At 41.9% G+C, this 17758-nt stretch overlaps 1 long non-coding RNA gene across 3 annotated transcripts in view; it reads right to left on the reverse strand.

Annotated features, from left to right (window-relative positions):
• Window positions 1–16565, reverse strand: part of LOC102132593 (uncharacterized) — a 104701-nt gene extending 88136 nt beyond the window's left edge. For all 3 annotated transcript variants that reach the window (XR_010577504.2, XR_010577505.2, XR_012416959.1), the window contains exon 1: window positions 16392–16565. This is a non-coding gene — a long non-coding RNA (uncharacterized lncRNA). The remainder of the gene's footprint in view (window positions 1–16391) is intronic.
• Between the last annotated feature and the right edge of the window lie 1193 nt (window positions 16566–17758).

Consider the following 17758-nt stretch of genomic DNA (forward strand, 5'->3'; position numbering starts at 1 on the left):
GCCTCAGGAAACTTACAATTATGGTGGAAGGTTTATGGTGGAAGGTGAAGGAGAAGCAAGCACATCTTACGTGGCAGCGGGTGAGAGAGAAGAATGAAGGAGGAACTTCCAAACACTTATAAAACCATCAGATTTCACAAGAACTCACTCACCATCATGAGAACAGCATGGGGAAAAATATGCCCATTATCCAATCACCCCCCTCCTTCAATAAGTGGGGATTCCAATTCAAGTTGAGATTTGTGTGGGGGCACAGAGGTAAACCATATCACCCATCATCCCAAGATAACCAACAGGTGGAGCAGATACCCTGCTAAGCAACCTGCTGCACCTCCATACAGATCATTAAATGCAATGGTCCTTATGCTACTGCATGTTTTGCATTGCTTCTATTCTTCCTTCTACCTTTCTGTCCTTGTCCTCAGTGTTACTGCCCTGAATTTACAACTTCCGAATAAAGCATTAATACTTAATCCTCGTCTGTGGCTCTTTTTTCTAGGGAACTCAAGAGTAGATAACAGTCATTGATACTATGTTTATATTTGAATACAGTGTCCATCTGGTTATAACAACCCTACTTCACACTCCCAGTCTGACAGAAATCTTCGGTAAACTCATCCTTCCTTCCACAGTGTGGCTCCATGGGAAGAATAAAGCTCAGTAGTTGGAACATTTTGGTGATACCCCTCATAACTATCAGGGCTTCTTTGAAATATCCTAGTACCAGTGAATTGGAAAATGGCCCTAGAATACACAAAACAGGTCAGTGCAAATTATATAAGTTTAATATAAGGCTATAAATATGTTTTGTTTTGTTTTGCTTTATTTGAGACAGGGTATCTCTCTGTTGTTCAGGCTAGAGTACAGTGGTACAATTATGGCTCACTGCAGCCTCGACCTCCTGGGCTCAAATGATCCTCCCACCTCAGCCTCCTGAGTAGCTGGGACCTCAGGTATGTACCACCATGCCCAGCTAATTTTTGTATTTTTTGTAGAGATGGGGTTTCTTCATGTTGCTCAGGCTGGCACATCATGGTTTATTGTAAGTTCTACTTTATTAATTTCCCACCAGGCTCAAAGCTCCTTGAGAGAATGGACTGAGAATTTCCCATGCTGTGATTGACTATGTATCTCACAAATATTCTCCTCCACTACTGCATACTAGATGGAAGCCCAGTGGCCATGTCTATATCATATAACCTTAAGTCCCAGCCACAGCTTGTTGATCCCAGAGAGATCTAACCCTCTCTCCTGTGAATTTTGAGATTGGAATAGAAAGAATGAAACTAAAGGGACATTCAAAAATTCTCTCTTTATGAATAACTAAGGCAAAGTGTGATTATATAAAACCACTACAACAGCCATGTGGCAAGACAAGGCCAACGATGTAGAACAGTCAGGTGTTCTCCTAGCAGCTGAATGTCTGCAGGCAAGACACAGTCTTGTTCAGTGAGATCAACAAATATCAATGGAAAGGATAAAGAAGTGAATGAATGAACTAGTGATGGCTTCTATGACATTGTGTTAGAGGCAACTTGCCACTTCCCCTCTGCTTCACACTCAAAGTCTTTACTTGAGGAATCTGAACTGTTCCTCAGACCCTGAGGATGAAGGTCTCCCTCTAGCCAGTCCTTGACCTGGGTGTTAGACCCTAACTGGCCCTAAAACATGTGAACAGCTCTCAAAATGCACAAGTGAGCTTAGACTTCTTAATGTTGCCTGGCAGCTTCCTATAGATTTGTCTCCCCTCTCTCTTGCACCTGCCTCCCACCTAATTTTCCACTCCCATTACACTTGCCATCTTCGCCAGCCCAATAAACGACAAGTGCCTGATCATCTGTGGTTAGATATTACATTAAATTGGATTCAGTGCCTGTCTAATGCTCATTCATTCAATAAATATTTATTGAACATCTACTATGTTCCAGGCCACTGCAGATAGAACAGGGAACAAAAAAATAAAAATTATTTTCCTTTTGGGACTTGCATTCTAGTGTGGGAAGACAGGCAATAAACAAATAACCATAACAGTTATGAAGAGAAATGAGGCTGGGTAGGTAGAGCAGGTGAGTCATACCCATTCATTCGATAGAGTTGTGAGCATTGACTGCAAAGGGACTCAGAAGGAATCTGGAACACATCTGAACTTCAAGAGGCTCAGAGTCTGGGAGGAGCAGAGACTAAGGGCTGCAGGAGATATTTGTGCCAGTTCAAGCAAAGGCAAATGAAGGGAGTGGTCACTTCTACTGAGGGGAAGGGGATGGCAAAAGAAGCTAAGGAGGTCTTTGAGAAGCAAAGGGTACTTAAGCTGAGCCTTGAATTCATTCTCTGAGCAAACAAGGAGGAGGCCTATATTCCAGTTTGAAGGATATTCTACTTAATGGCCTTGCCAAACAAAGTGTGGTCTGCGGACCAACTATATCAGCATCACCTGGGAGCTTATTAGAAATTAAGACTCTCAGGCTGACCCCAGGCCCACTGAGTCAGAATCTTTATTTAAATCAGACGCCCAGGTGACGCTGATGCAAACTAAAGTTTGAGAAGCCCTTTCTCAATGAGTGGCTTTCTAATTTTCTGGTACATTAGAATTGCCTGAGTTGGGGAAGGGGCAGAATTTTAAAAATCCTGATGCCTAGGCCACAGCCCCTACCAATTACACCAGAATATCTGAGAGTGGAACCAGACACAATTAAATTTAAAACTCCTCCTGGTTTTTAAAAAAACTCCTACCTGATAAAATTTCTTTCTCACCTCAACCTATGTGCATTGTCCTCAGTAAATACTCAAGGGTCACACAAAGGGACTACTTTGTGAAACATGAGATCTTAACTCTCACTTGAAAAATAGGGCTGCATTGGTCATAAACCCCCAGAACGCTAAATCAGAGAAAGAACTTCCAACTGGTAAGTGGGGGAGGATGCAAAAATTTTCACCAAGTGTGAAATGGATTTCCCTGCCTGGTGACAAGCTGGCAGATCCGGCCTCCTGCAGATGGCTGGGCTGCTGCAGACACAGTGCCGCATAACTGACACATACGTGTTGGGCTTAGTGTTCCTTCCTGTGCCAGAGCAGACGGATTTGGGAAGACAGGACAGCGGTCTTTGGCGGGAAGGAGAGCACGCTGTCCCAAGTCCTCATCAACAACAGGCTTTGTTCTTGAGGAGCAGCCAAAACACGCATTTCTCACCAAAATTGAGTCATACTGAAAAAGCAAGAAGTGGAGCCAAGATGTAAACTTTTCTCAGAAACTTTCTTCCCAGACCTGCATTGGGTACTACTTGCCTATGTGTATCTTTTGAGCCATTCCTCCTCAAACTCTTCTCTCCCAACCCTAAATCTCTAGGAAGTGACCAGAGCTAAAAACATATGGGAGTGGAGTGCTCTGGACTGGAGCATCTGAGACTTTGATGTGAACCTTGGATCTGGCAGTACTTGCCATTACACCTTTAAAAAGTGATGCAAATCTCAAATCTCTTTCCTTAGAAAGCTGTAAAATATATTTTTCCTCACCATTTATACCCCCTGTTCTTTCTCCTGTCCCTTTTACCTCACTGTTTTCAAGGTTGGGGGCCAGAGATCTACTGGCTCTTTCAAGAATACAACGATTTAAAGGCAAAGTCAGAGGCCAGGAATTCCAGAATGCTGGATGGGTTCAGCCCTGAGTCAGTCCATCTCCAACTCTCTAGTTGCTGGTTTCTGCATTCTTACTCTATGCTAGTTGGCTTCATCCACTCTCACGGGTCCATCTATGTCATTATCCCAGTGGCTCACAAATCTGTGTCTCTTGTCCCAGGCTTAAGCTCCTGATTCAGGCTATCCAATTGCCTCATTCAAATGTGCCAAACTAAACACTGTGGTGTCTCTGTTATATATATATATATATATATATATATATATATATATATATACACACACACACACAAGCATATTCACACTCAGCAGAACCTGGGCTTCCTCCAGCATGCCCTTTCAGAGAAAGTCACCACTATTCATCCAGTGACTTGTCAAAACTTGGCTCTCACCCTTGATTCCCTTCCCTTTCTCCCTATAACAAATGGATTACTAGCCCCTATGGATGCCACAGCAGAAATGTCCCTCCATTCCTGTGCATTCTGTTGTCATGATCCTAACCCAGATCAGTGTCCTCTGCCACCTGGAGCACTACCCCAGTCTCCCAGGGATGTCCCAGGCTTGAGTCTCTTCCATCCACTGTTCTCACGGGAGTAGAGTGGTAGCTCTGGAATGCAAATCTGATTACTACCTTCCTTTCTTAGAGACATTCCTATGGCTTCCCACTGTTCCTAGGATCAAGCCCAAGCTTCTCAGCCTGCCTTCAAAGAAGACCCTTCAGGAACAACCACAGGTGCCTCTGAAAGGCTCAGCTCTCACTAGCCCCTCCTCACACCGGCTGCTCTCAGCATAGTAAACGTCTTTCTGTTTCTCAAATGCTCTGCATACCCTTTCTCATCTCTAAATGTGGGTACATTTTCCTTTCTCTTAATGCTTTTTCTCCAGGCTAATTTTTCCTATCTTTCAGGCCTCGCGTTTAGTTCTGCTTTGTATAGGAAGTCTATCCACACAGAAACTGGACTGGGTGCCCTGCTAATTGTTCTCATATGTTTCTGTGTCTTCCATGTCACAGAGCTTAACGGACTACTACCATTTACTGACCAGAGCCTGGATGAGATAGTAATCTCCATGAGAAGAGGAGCCTTGTCTGTAGGGTGATAGCTCTGTTCTCAGCACCAGAACAGACACTTATCAAATATTTACTAAATGACTGAAAGTCCCCTCCTGATCTCTCAATACCACATGAGGACAAAGTCTCGTCAATCCTTAACAGTCCGCAAATCCCACTGCAGCTCAGCTAAGACTCTCGTCTTTTAATCAAGCTCCTATCACAAGACCCTCCCCAAATATTTTTTCTGTCTTGCGTTTGGCCTGTTTTCTACCCAAGAAACATCTTTCTGCTTCCATATCTCTTTGATCATTTCTCTTTCTTGGTTAAAATCTCTCTGTAGATAACCATTGTCTTCAGGATAAAATAGAACCACTTTAACATAGCAAACAGACCCCTCTGAGACCAGACCCACAGAGTCATCACCTCAGCTTCATTGTTCATCAGTTTCTACCTTCTTCACATCTCATTTTTAGGTTTCCAAATACTTCAGGGCTGCAGGGCTTTCTTATGCTTTTAAAAGTATGGTTCTTTCTGCCTGCAGTGGCCTCTGCCTTTCCTTGTTTTCTCTGTCCTGGCTTGTAAACATCACATCGTCTTCAAAGATTTATCTCACCTATTTATTAATCAAGTATTTACTGGCCATCTACTAAATGCCACGGCCTGTACCCAGCACCAGGAGCACATTGTTGAACAAGACTAACATGGGCATTACCCCCGATTATTTGGAATCTCCTGGGGAAAAACCAGAGGCTTGTGGTTGCCTTCCTAAATATCACCTTTTCTGCTATCTCTTCCCTTACTTTATGCCCTGCTGTACTTGTTCACACTTCTATTCTTGTCTCTATTTACTTGGCTTATGTAAACAAAACCACACAGATCATGCAGGAAAGGGACCATGCCTGATTCATCTTATAGCCCCCACACTGAGCTCAACATGGTTGATATTGAATAAATGTTTGTGAGACGAATGAATAAGAAGTTAATAATTTCTTAGTTTTTACCAGTAATTGAGGCTCTGATGAGACACAAAACTGGTAAATGTGATGAATGAGATGGCATAAAAATGTCGTTCCTCAGAAGAGGGATGGTTCAAGTTGGGCATTCCAGTGGCAATAGCTCTATAGCCAAGGGATAGCAGAAAGGCATTACACAGTGAAAATGAAGGTTGTGACTATGGCAGAATGGAGGCCCCTCCATCGAAATCTGTATTTTCCTACTGGACTGTCAATCCACATTCCATCCCCATCTCTTGCATATATTAAGATGGGCTTGGATGTTGCGAGTTCAGAGCAACACTTTCAGTTGTCATGACCTAATAATGACTTAGCAACCTTGAAATATTAAGATTTGACATGCATTTGTCACATGACCTATCAATATTTTGGCAGTGTTGTGCTAATGGGAAGCTGAATCTAACTTAAGTGTGTATTACTAAGGACATGGACTAATATAGTGGATACATCCTTCAAAATTATAATCAGTAGTAAGCATGAACTTGATGGGCTTACAATAACATGGATGGTCTTAAGAACACAGTAGAGAAGTAGTCAGTTTAATAAAAGGAAAAACAAGATTTATAACACAATACAATTTATACACTTAAAATATGTACACTCAAAATGCTATACATTTTTCACAAGGATAGAAGCATAATTAAGGAATAAGTATCACACATTAAGGTGGGTAACTATAACTGTTCAAGAGGAATGAGGAGATTGAGGAACAAGAGGAAAAATAAACTGGAATGGAATCTTAAACTGAATGATGATGTCAATGTAATATGAACTAATATGTTACCTGTCTCTAAGGCTTAATTTAAAACATTATTGCAAATGTAAGGGATTTTGACCTACTATCAATGTGATATAAAGTAGCCTCACACTCTAGGTGTTTGTTGAGCTGATCCCTCTGCCCTTCCCTCTATGCCAGCCACAGTCCCAGATTGTTGAAGGGGACAATTATTCTTGGCTTAGACACAACCTGGCAAAGAAGGTGAATTAAATGTAAAATCTTGCAAGACTCTATCAGAAGATATAGCATAGATTCTAAAAAGAATAAAATCCCCCAGTCGTACAGGACCAAAGCTTTTAAGCCCGAAATGAGTTACTGTCTCCTCAGGAGCATCTAACCAGATCCTCACAATAAAACCTTCTGAGGCACCATGGAGCTCTCCTCGGTGCTGGGGAAAAAAAAAAAAAAAAAAAGCCCCTCTGGTGTCTTTCCTGCCATAGATCCTGATTTTGCGGGCAGAGACCCTCCTGTCTGACCCTACTCTGTGATGGCTCTTAACCACAAGGGTTTATTAAAGGCAGAGGTTGTATCTTAGAAATAAATAGGTGGTCAATCTAGTTTTTATGTATGACTAAAATTGAAAAAAATATGCTAATGATTCTCTGTCTCAGCCTACTGCCTATCTCTGTTGTCTAAGTCTTTGTCTCTGAGTCAAGTCATGTGTAACTTGGGTATGTAACAATGTAATGATATCTCGTACATACGTGTTTCCCATGTTAGACTACCCGTGTCTCTTGGGAAAACAGAAGTGAGAAAATTACAAAAATTGGGCTGAATTGAAAAGGTTTAGGGAGTACATAATTTACCTCATTTCAGCTTTACCTAATCAATGTCCTGAATGAGTTTCTAAATAAATAAATTATTAATCTTCTATCTAGACTATCTGTCTCTTTCCTACCCTAAAGGAAATTCACCTAAATGCTCCTACTATACTCTATCTTGGAACTTTGTTCCAAACAATAAAAACAAGTATAGGCAGGCACTCTTAAAAACAGAATTCTGGGTCAATAAAATGCGGTCTAATTTAAACCAAGGGCACCCTAGAAAAGCAAAGGGTTCTGGTCTGAGAGCAGATTTCACATAGGATAGCACAGAACCTGAATTCTCATTAGAATAACACAGAAAGGCAGATAATAAATATATACTGAATATGTACCACAGTTTATCCTTCGAAGAACTACAAAAAAATAGGTATTTTACTCACATTTTCTAGGTTACAAAACCAAAGTTCAAGAGATCCAGTAGTTTGCACACACTGAAACAAAACTAATTAACAGAATAAGGATTTGAACCCAAGCCTAGTTGATTCTAAAGGTCCTTTAATTTCCTTTATAACAATAAAATGTTTCCTAGTTATTAAGCACTGGCAAGGTTGGCCATGACACTAAACATTTATATGTATGACTTCATTTGTTTCTGCCAAAAGCACTAGAAGGTAGACACTGTCATTATTTACATGACACTAAAAACTTTAAGGAAGAGGCCAATCAAGCTCTTGTCTAAGGTTACACAGTTGATGAGTGGTAGAGATTGGATTCAAATAAGTTCTAGTTTTATCCAAAACCTCTGCTCTCACCATTCCTCAATAGTTCTTTAACCAACCTCAAAACAGATAACTCTAAAGTTCTCTCTTTTATCGTGAAATTGTCTTGATTTTTTTTTTCACTGTCAGCATGATCCTAGGACTGAATGCATGTCTTTATAGACTCTGCTCCAGGAATTCATTGGTGTTTTGTCATTAGTGGATCAATGCCTTCTTTAATAACATATATCTAGGTGTCATGGAATTGAATCAGAGGACACTATTGGAGTTTTTCATCTTAAACTCCTTTCCCATAAGTAGGCCTGCAGGTGAGCACAGAAGAGAGCAGGAGGAAAAAGTGGAAGCTGTGGTTTGCACTGGTATTGGTGGGGGTTGGAGAGAGAGTGACAGGTACATCATTTGATTGATGCAAACTGTAAGCTGCAAATAATAATATCTGGCAAACTACTGGCTTTTAAAGTAATGTCCATACTGTGGAAAATTGAGGAATAAATATTAAAGATGATGTCTCTGAGCATCTTTCCCCCCGGAGGTCACCGACCACAGAAATGATATGGTTGGCTGAATGTTTAGATGAGACGGGGTACCCTACTCAGGTGGCTGAGGCTTGATCCAAGACTCCGTTTATTCCCACATGCCTTTCCTCATCCTAACTTCCTTCAGGGACACAAGGAGAGTTTAGGGAATGATCTCACCCAGAGGTAAAGAAAGTGATTTCCTGACCGATGTGATTTACTACCTAACTTTCCCCACAGTTGCTCCATGAAGTCTAAAATATTGCCATTAGAGGCACAACTTTAGTTGGAAAGATAGCATTGTAAAGTGAAAAGATCATGTTATGTCATTAAATGTTCTTTGTAAATATGACATTTAATAAATGCACAATATTCCATTGAATATTTGTATTAGTGAAAATTAAAGTTATTTCCATTTTCTACTACTTCAATGCTGCATTAATTTAATACTTTTATATATACATCTCTAAAAAAACCTATGATTTACTTAGAAGTGTATTCTAAGAGTAGATTGCTAAGTCAGAAGTTCTGAAGCTGGTGGAGATGTACATTGGTAAAAATTTTCGAAAAACTTTTTTCCAAACTCTACAATTTTGAAACTTTTCAAATACTTTGCATACGGATTGCTGTTAAACCAAGTTCTCCCTACCCCCTACTTGCATCATTGGTTTTTTGTGCCTGTGTTCATTAGCACATTGGGTTACCCTTATTACCCTTGTTAAATGCACTCTTACCAGTGTGAGCCAATCACCATAGTTCCCTTTAGAGTTTTGCTACAGTCTCAAACATATCATTGCCCCCTCCCGACTTTGGGTCAAAACTAAATACGTCTTCTAAGCCTCTAGCTGGATCACAGTTGGGGCACACCACACGAAGCCTCTTTCTAGGTGGAAATGAATCCATTAATAGTCAGAGCACAAACGTTCATCCAGCTCTATATCTATGTCGGTACATTGTGAGTAACAGACTGTTCATAAGGGTGCCCTTGAAAATCATTTCTGACAGCCCCTTGCACACCATTTCAGTGACGGCATCAGTAATGGAAAATTACCTGACACAGAGGGTTGCACTGGCTCCTGGGAATTACTATTTCTTTTGTGTACATTACCACCACCCCCTCCCCCATGTACACACACAAATCTGCAGAATACTATGACATAGCATGTTTCTGGGCAGGAAGTGATGTCCACTCCGAGGGTATGCTAGTTAAACTTAAGACATGAATAATTAGCAGGGTCAGTCACAAGAACATCATGGGGAGAGCAACGTCGAGGTTGAAAACTCGCAGTCTCCCAGGACCAGGGTAGAGGACACTGCAGGACACTAAGTGGTGGGTTTGACAGAGAATGGAAAACAAGGCCTGAAAGCTATGGCAAGAGGAGCCGAGAGAGATACCATCTGGCCAGAGCTGACAAGGAGGGAGAGTGGAAGCAGCAAGCTGTGGGTGGATGCTGTTTTTGTGACATTTTCTTCAAGAGGTTTTGAGTTCTGTTCTAAGATTTTGTTCTCCTTCAATCCAGAAACAAATCAGAATTTGTTTTTCTATTACTGATGATGTTACACGTCATATATTTGTTTATTCCTTTTTAGTTTGTGCCAGAAGGGTTCTTTCCAACTCCAAACATGGGGGAGTATTTGTGTGCACATGCATGTGTTCTTTAAGAACATGTGTATGCCACCCAAGGTCTGGCGGAAGAAGATTTGTAAGTCAATGATGAAGCATTACAGGAGACCAGGGCTGTCCCTGGCACCTCTCTGTGCAAAGGAAGGGTCAAGTGGGGCTTTGCCAGATTTGGCCAAAAGTGCCTCCTACTACTAATGAACAAGAGTTTTGGAGTCAGGAGACAAGTGTTCAAATCCTAGCTCAGCCACTGTGACCTTGACCAGCTTACTCCACCTCTGCCTCATCTATCAAACAAACATTCTCTGGAAGAGTCTAATAAACCCATGCCTATGCCATCCTAGTCAATGAAAGTATATTCTCTGCTATAGCAGAAATTTGAGTCATTGTTCTAAAACTCTTCTCCCACTCATATCCCACCCCTATTTTCATCCTGATGAGACCCTACTTGAGTCCTTCCACCTATTTCTGAGCTCTGGATTTCTTACCCTGTACTGGATGATGCTTCACCATCTTCTTGGTTCTTCCAGGCAGATGCACCAATTTTTCGGAGCTAGGGTGTAGGCACCCCTCTGGCAGAATGCAGCAGGATAAAGGAGCCCTGCCTGTGTGCTAGCTATCACTTGAGCAGAAGTCCAGACTGTGTATGCCAGAAAGTTTTTATATGTTTCCTGGACGGTTTCTGTGTCTTTCTCTCTTGCTCAACTTACTATTTATTGGAGGTTTGGAAGATTCCACTGTGGCTCAGCTGTGCTCTGAGCACAGAAGTGGAGTTCTAGCCAGGCATAAACTAGAGCATTGAAGACAGGACAGCAGTGCCTTGGGACTGGTGGCGGAGGAACATTTACTCCCATTCTTTGAGTTCTACTTTAGGCATTTCTCTGACCCACCCTAAACCTCAACCTCCACCTCTACCTTGAGGAAACTCAGGAGAGAAAGTCAAGGATCCAATGAGTGAGATGGGTCAAGTCCACTGAGTTTCTTGGCAGCCTCAGGACACCCATATTTTCTGCAAATCTATGTGATTAATTAAGAAGAGTACCTGACTCTCTGACCCTGCAGTGGGAAGGCCTGAAGGCTGGGCTGGCCAAGTTAAATTTGGTGGGAGTGGAAAGAGAGGAAACTCAGTTTGTCCCAGCCACAGATTCCAAACCAACCTGTTCATTTACACACCCGATATTTTTATTTTCATTTCTCTGACTCTTGCATGTCATCTCCTGATCTACTCCAAATTTGAAGGATATACAGGTATTACCTGTCATCCTTCTTAGAGTTTCACATGTTAAAGATTTGTGTGGAAGCTTCAGAGATAGTCATTGGAATTATCATTTGAAACCCCAAAGAGTGCAGAGAGACACCATTTCTAGCACAGCCGAGGTGGAAGGCTTTGGTGCTTCAGAAAACCTTGATCTTACACAATTTTCACCTGTGGTTTGCAGCATTTTCTACTATGGTTTTGTGTGTGACTGTTAAATGACACCAGCCATAGACTATTGGTGAACCTTGATCCTGGAGTCTTGCCAGCTGATTCTGACTAGAGTGAGTACCACTGAGGCAAACATCAACTTACAGGAAAAAGAGTCTTTTAGGCTCAGGGAAGGTCTAGCTCAGTGCAGGCAGAGCTTCAGTTTATGGGCTTTTTAGTCAGCAGTGGGAGGAAATATATATATATATATATATATATATATATATGGTTCTTTTACCATGTTTCTCAGCAAGAACTCTAAGCCAGGACTTAAAATTGGAAAAGCTACAAAATTCCACGTGGACAACAGAGGCACTAATAGATGAGGATTAGACCTTAAAATGGAAATGCCGAGGCTAAGTGAATCAGCTGCCCCACGCGTGTTCTGCAAATCAGTTGCACCCTCACACGGATACATCAGCCCAGGCTGTGATTTGGATTTCAGAGTCCTGGATTGTTGCTCCACCCACTAACCAGTGTTGGATTTATCCTTGACGAAAGGAGGAGCAGAGCCCCGTAAGGCATAGGGTTAATGTTAATGTCTCAGGTTGAGTTAGAAGACAATGTAATAACAGTTTCACAAATCTGATAGACAATAAAGATACTAAAAAGTTCTGTGTAGGACCCTTTCCTTCTAAAATCATAGAATAATTCAACTGTTTGATAATAAACACCAGATTTATTGTCAAGCAGGAAAGAAAAATGAAGATGATTGTTTTTCTTTATTGTCAAGCAGGAAAGAAAAATGAGGGTGATGAAAACCCTGGGAAAATGCAGGGGATTTTTGTAGTGTTTGAGATCCGGGTCAAGTCTAGATAGCCAAGAAGGTTAAGTCCCAGAGGACAAGCTGGACAGGTGTGAAAGGAGGCAAAGATGTACCTGGGCCCAGCATTCTTAAAGATGGAGCCAGTGGGAAATAAATGGTTTTGTTGTTACTAGGTCATAGAAAGCAGTAAGGACCAAATAAATCTAATAAAAAGAGAAAGTGTCAAGAACTGAGAGAGAAAACCAGAGTGACTCTTAGGAAAGGACTCTAGGTTCAATAAAATGTTTAGAATATAATTCCCAAAGCTCCAGGTACAGATCACAATTGGGGAAATTTCTTGGACTCCAGGATAGCCATGCCAAGTGGTTACACAGGTCCGAGAGAGGTAAACTGAGGCAGCTGGCAGTACTAAGTAAGCTCAGGGGGAAATGGTGTTGATAAATGTGCCCTGAGGGTGAAAATCAAAATAATTTATGGAATTGGGGTGTAGGGAAGAGGTGATCATTATAGGAATACTGGAAAGTGATCAAAAATTACATCAAGACTTGGGCCACCTGTTGGCCTGATGGAGGAACCTTTTCTAAATTAAATATGTTAAAAGTTCAGCCAATCAATTTTGAAATGAGTTTAGAAACAAGGAGAAAGTGGACCATCAGAGGCACATGCCATAGCTGCAGGGAATGCATGAGAGAGGGCATATTTAGCTGCAACCCTGTCTGATCATCTTAATGGACCTGGAGGGCAAGGAGTCTTCAGTAACTGTTCGAGGGAAAAGCATTCCCCTTTTGGATCAAACATGCACTTCCAGCTGTTCTCCAAGTACTCAGTTTTCTGCCCAAGACAGAAGAGAGATTTATCTAATTGGGGAGACTGGGTGGAGGCAGTGGGCATCTTGTTCCTCTGTTGGGGAACCCTGCCAGGTCAAATGCTGCTCTTGCAACTTGGAATTTTCATGTTCAGTTCAAAGGGAGCTAGATTAAGAAGCCCAGGTATGTTCACACAGCTAATGCCCATTCTTCAATCCTGCTTTTCCATAATAAAACTTTATTTTTAAATCTCCCAATTTACCAGCTGTTGTGAACTGAAGTGATGTTATGGATTCTGCTGTCTCAGACTTCAACAGTAACTTAGTGAGTATCAGGGATAATATCAGAGATTGTGGAGGAACCTCGGGAAAAGTGGAACTCTGGGGATGAGCTAGTGCTGCTTGCCTCACGTGCTTCCACACCCCAAGACTACTTTCCTCCTTCCAGCACTCCAGACGTTCTGTGATCTGATATGCCGAGAGGCATTCCCCTTACACAGAAAGATATCCCGTGATAATTTATCAATATGTCAGGTACAAGACTACATGTTTTGTTTGTGCCATGCTACATGAATCCTATGAGGAGGTTCTATTTTTATCCCCATTTTATAGACAAAGAAACTGGCTCAGAAAAGTCACGTGACCTGTCCATGGTTACAATAATAGCAGGTAGCAGAGTTGAAGATTTAGCCCTGGCACTGTCTGACACAGGGCTTATGCTACTCCATTCCAGGGCCTTTCTTGATGCTTCATAGAGGCAAGGATGAGGTCTATACTCTAACCTCCAAAGTAACTTCCACAGGACTTTCAACCAATATTGAAAAGATGGTAGTGAAATTAAAAACAATGAAGAAACTCCCATGTTGTCCAGGGCGTGGGCAAACAGGAGCTCATATATACTACTGTAGGCATTTAAGCACAATCTTTACAGAACTCAATTTATTGATGTGTAGGAATTTGTTCTAGGAAAATAATTATAGCAGTACATAAAGATATATGTGCAAAGCAGTTCTCTGAAACATTATTTGTAACAGTTAAAAAAATGCTTTAAACAACCTAGATATCCATCTCCAGGAGGACTGGTTAAATGCATTAGAGTAAAACCATCTGATGCACTGCACTGTGACCATTTACAACGATAATATAGATCTATATGTATTGACTCGGAAATATGTTAACTGAAAATGGCAAGTTACACGACAGTATGCATAATAGCATCCCGTTTCTCTGAAAAAATAAAACAGTGTAAGTAGGCCCACATAAAAAAGACTAAGAGGACCCAGAAATCAAACCTCAGCAATGAGGCAGTCTGCTCAGTGGTAAGGAAGGAGGGCTGTAGCCAGGGGACCTAGATCCCACTCAGTTCTTGCTCATGACCATGGACAAGTTCCTGAACCCTCTCAGCCTCCGTCTCCTCATCTGAAAAGTGGAGATTGTTCTTGCTGTTCTCATCTTTTGCTGTTGACTTGAGGATTAGATGAGGTGGTACATGTCAAGTCTCAGCATAGACTATGGCACATGCTAGATACTTAGCACATGGCAGCTGTCTTGATATTTATGGGGTATCCATTCCAGTTATCTAGTGTGGTATAAGGAACTCCCCCAAAACTTAGTGGCTTCAAGCAATAACCACTTTGTTACGTCTCACAAAGTCAATGGGTCCCAAATTTGGGCCAGTACTTGGCTGATTCTTTGCTCTCTATAGCATTGCTGGGGTTACTCAGAAGTGCTTGGCTGATGGATGTGCTGGTTGGAGCATCCAATGTCATTTCACTACCGACTCAGACACCTTGGCATGGATGGCTGGAAGCCTGGGCTCAGCTGAGACTCTTGATTGGAGTACCATCTTTGGCCTCTCTAGTATGATGGCCTCAGGGCAAAAGGACGTTTTACATGGGGGCTGGCTTCTCTTAAAAATACTGTTGCTGTCATCTTTGGAAAATATAATCTGCCACAGAACCTATATCTTACATCTCAGTGTTTTGCAGATATAAAATATACACATCAATAACATAAAGCATATCTCTATAGACAGAGCTTTAGGAACACTTTATATAACTGAACACAAATAGAGACACGTATAAAGATAGGTATACATTCTGTAGCAGAATTGCCTTGGCTGAGGAGGCAGGCCTGTTGCATCTGAAGTCTGAAATGTTTGTGCAGAAAAGCGATGGAAAGAAGAAGGAGACGCTCGCTTGTATATATAGCGTAGGTTTTGCCCTTTACAATAAAATGATGTATTTCACTTTGCTTCCCCTGTTGCTATGGTATCTGTCACTTTATTTATAACTGTGTCTGTTCAGTTGCATCCATATACTTGAGAAGCTTTTCTGCTCTAAGAAAGAATCATAGCAAGTATGGGGGTGCACTGGGGTGGCGTGGGGGGTGTGGTCTGGGTGTTCTTGCCCATGCTGTTTCTCTGCTCTCCCTGAGTTGCCTCTCCAGTTCCCCACAACCCTTAGGCAGAGGGTCTTGCATGCATCTTGCATTCCCCACAACTGGTCATGCATGTCAGAATTGAGGTCTGCCCTGAGCTCTCTATTAACATCGCTAGCTGTGTGACATCGGGCAAGTTACTCGGTCTCTCTGAGCCTCCCTCTTCTCTTCTGTTTTCCCTTGGTAAAACAAGAAACCTTGAGCAAAACTTACTAAGGCCTCTTTCCAATCTACCACCCTCCATGGTTCTCTCAGTTTCTGGAGAAACCTGATCCCTTTCCACTTGATGGCCTTCACCTACCTGCCTTCCTCTGCCTGTTAGACTCTTCCTCTGCTCCTCATCATCCTTAATGTCACTTCTGAAGAGCCTTCCCTGATCTGCCCATCTGTTGCAGATGCACTCAGCATTCCACCCTTAGGCTCCCATTTCCTTAGATCAGATTCTTGGCAATCTTTGGCACACTGGCTTCCTGGGTGTATTCACTTTCATCAGCCGGCACCTGAACCTCTTCAGCCTGTCTGTTCTCTGGTTCCCAGAAGTCAACTTGTCTGAATGCAAGGATGCAAGGGCTTGGGGATGTATGTTCCCAGGGCTGAAGGGCGCTGAAGTGTACCTGCTTCAGCACCCTCATCCGATTGGAAAAACTCTGTCCTATGCTATGTCCAGAGCTCCCCTGTTGATTGACAAGGATTTGGCTCAAATTCACTCACTTGTTTGTTTCCTTCCCGTCTCCATTCTACCCACCATCCCACTTCCCCACTCACCGGGTTGTCCTGAGAAGACTTCATAACACATGGCTCTCACTCACAAGCTCTTCTCCGTGTCGACTTCTGGGAAACCCAGCGTGAATCACTCTCTGAACTAGCTGAACTAGGTCCCTCTGCAGTGCTGCCTAACTCTGCATCCTTTTTGTTTCCAGGACGTCAGGCACATAGACCAATCCATAAGTATTTTTTTAACTTTATAAATCTCTCTCAGCCCCTCTAGGCTGTGTGATTTGTGAAGACAGAGGCTATTTTTATCATGCGCACTATTTTGTGACATGATGTAGTTTTTGGAACAGGAAATATATGCAACAAAAGTGTTAAATGAAAAAAATTAAAGAATCATAGGACAATTATCTTTTTATGATATCCACCTGGGCACGTTCATCTTTGTTCTCGTTGCTGCCTAAGATATCCTCCCTACCATGCTTCCATCTAAATTCCTTTACTAATTACAACCAGTAAATAGATGCTTGGAAAATGTCCAATGTCACTATTAATTTACAGAAGCAAATTAACATTAAACCAAACATATAAAGAGCTCTTACAGCTCAATACGAAAAGGACAACCCAATTAAAAACGGGTAAAGGACATAAGTCGACATTTCTCCAAAGATATACAAATGGCCCATAAGTCTATGAGAAGATGCTCAGCATCACAGTCGTCAGGAACATGCAAACAATACCAGGCCTGTAAAGAAGAATGTTGGGATGTGGGCGCATAGGATGTTCTACTCCGTGCTTCCAAATTTTTTTTGTAATGTTGATATGTTCATTTTATACTTTTAAAAATATCCTGTAACTTCTCAAAGCTCAATGCCAGTCCCAACTTCCATTTGACACCCATCCAGAATAATCCCCCACGCTACATCGTTCTCTCACTTTTCCAAATTTTTAGGTGATTTATGGCTTATATGACATGATCTGGCTTGTGATTAAGAATAACGATATTGATAGCTATCATTTATTAAGTGCTTTCCAGAAGTCAGACACTTGATATAGAGTATCTTACTCAATCTTCTCAATACCCTAAGTATGTAGGTACTTTTATACTCCATTTCTGGATGAAGCAATTAAAGATGAGACAAGTAAAGTAACTCATCCAAGGTCACACATCTCTTAACAGTGGAACTCTGATACGACCCAGGGCTCCCTGGACCCTTCTTCTCTGCAGCCCACCATGGCAGCTCCAACATTTCTACAGAAGAGACAGTAATAGACACCTTTGGGGCCTGTCCACATACTATTAGCACTTGTCTTCCCCATTGGAAACTTTTTGTTCCAAGGGGGTGGGATTCTCTGCCTGAGGGATTCCTCTGGCCTCAGAGCATGGTCCGCCTATGCAGAGGGCAGGCTAGAAGTATGGA

This window comes from Macaca fascicularis, chromosome 8 (assembly GCF_037993035.2).
Source record: "Macaca fascicularis isolate 582-1 chromosome 8, T2T-MFA8v1.1".
In the NCBI taxonomy this organism is placed as follows: Eukaryota; Metazoa; Chordata; class Mammalia; order Primates; family Cercopithecidae; genus Macaca; species Macaca fascicularis.